Source organism: Phalangium opilio, unplaced genomic scaffold, assembly GCF_054372755.1.
Source record: "Phalangium opilio isolate 3A_F unplaced genomic scaffold, DU_Popi_V2 ptg000082l_1, whole genome shotgun sequence".
Lineage (NCBI taxonomy): Eukaryota > Metazoa > Arthropoda > Arachnida > Opiliones > Phalangiidae > Phalangium > Phalangium opilio.
The window spans coordinates 1,653,021-1,654,677 of record NW_028324189.1 but is presented as its reverse complement, the minus strand read 5'-3'; positions in this window follow the sequence as shown (position 1 = coordinate 1,654,677).

The following is a 1,657-nucleotide window of genomic DNA, read 5'->3' as shown; positions in this document are numbered from 1 at the left end:
TTTAAAGGGAAAGTAATTTACAGAAATTTCACCTTAAGGGAATGGATTCTAGATTATTGAAAGTTAGACTTAGACCCAATCCTAGCTTAGCTTTGACAATGAATTGGTATTAATTACTCAAAAATGACCAGTCGGTCAAGTCACCAACTAGAACGCACCAATCCAGTGCCAAATGCGAGTGAGAACTGTTCTACCATTCAAGGGTTTGGATGACATTACATTTACAACTTAAAAATACGTAATAATTTTGGTGTGAAACTATGCCTTTTGTAAAATACAATAAATATTAACAACTTACCTTGTCGACCTACTCATTCGGATTTCCGATTTCTTTTTATTCCTTCTTAACGCGTTGTTTAATTTTGTGGAAACTTATGACGTAGCTCTCTCGGTTTCCTTTGGATGGACAAGCGGCGTTGACGCCCGAAAATATTTCCTAATATTTGCCGTTTCGATTCGACAAAAAATAACGAAATCCGGGCGAAATGCTTTTGGTATATACGATCACGTGTTGTTCTATTTACAAGGACAAGCCGCTTTTCATTGACAAAACCGGATGGTGGTCAGATTGAATAGATTTCAGTTGATTCTTTCTTTATTCGGACAATTGCGCGCTTTCAAAATTAAATAATCGCTCTGAAAAAAAAAAGGATAATACATCTACATTTAAGGTTAAGCCATGAAAGTGAAATCGTCTATAACTTGAAGCGTGAATCGTAAAAGTAAATCGGGCAAATATTTGAGAATGCTATGACTTGGCTTGCTTATGTCGAAGTAACTTACTAACTTCTTAAGCTAACGTTCGTTTCACACTTAATAGAGTATTTAATTTTAAGTTTAAATAAAAATATCGTCGGAACTGACTAGCGTATATCTACGATGTTTTCTTGACCACTAACTGCTTCAACAATCTCTTGTACAATTGTAACTTAAAATTATGTTAGACTAGCTTACTAACTTGCGAAAGCTAGCATTTAATACAGTTAATATCGAGTATTTGATTTAAAAATCAATATTTTTAAGTTTAAAAAATCGTCGGAACTGACCACCTTATGTCTACGATGTTCTCTTGACCACTAACCGCTTCAACAAACTCTCGTACAACTTTAACTATCCCCAAAAACACTGACGAAATGCCTAAGGGTGTATTCCCTTAAACCACAAAATATTTTACGAAATATTATTTTGTTAAAAAGAAAATACTGATAGGGGTTATAGTTAAGTGAAATAGGTTTGGGTATTTTACAGTTTCTTTAAAAAAAATGTATAACACTCACCTTGCTAGGCGTACGGGTGAATTATCCAATACTGATGGTAGCCTTACCGCGTCCGCATATTACTAGAACGTAGAACGGAATAAAATTATAGCGTTCACTGACACACTGTCATATCCCTAATGAACGGTGGTGATTTGTGTCAAATGTAGGTCAAAAAATATCCCATTGTTTGGGGATCCACCCTTAGCGGGAAATTGATGCGTCAATAAACACATTACATAGTAGTGGCATCCCACATTAACTTTCTATAGATGCTAACGCAGTCAATGCAACGAGGCGCCATTACTCTACTGACTGCACGCGGGTTCAAAGTAGACTGTTTAACGATACTTGACAGTCAAATTAATATACATAATTATCAGACCAGGAGGATTGATACC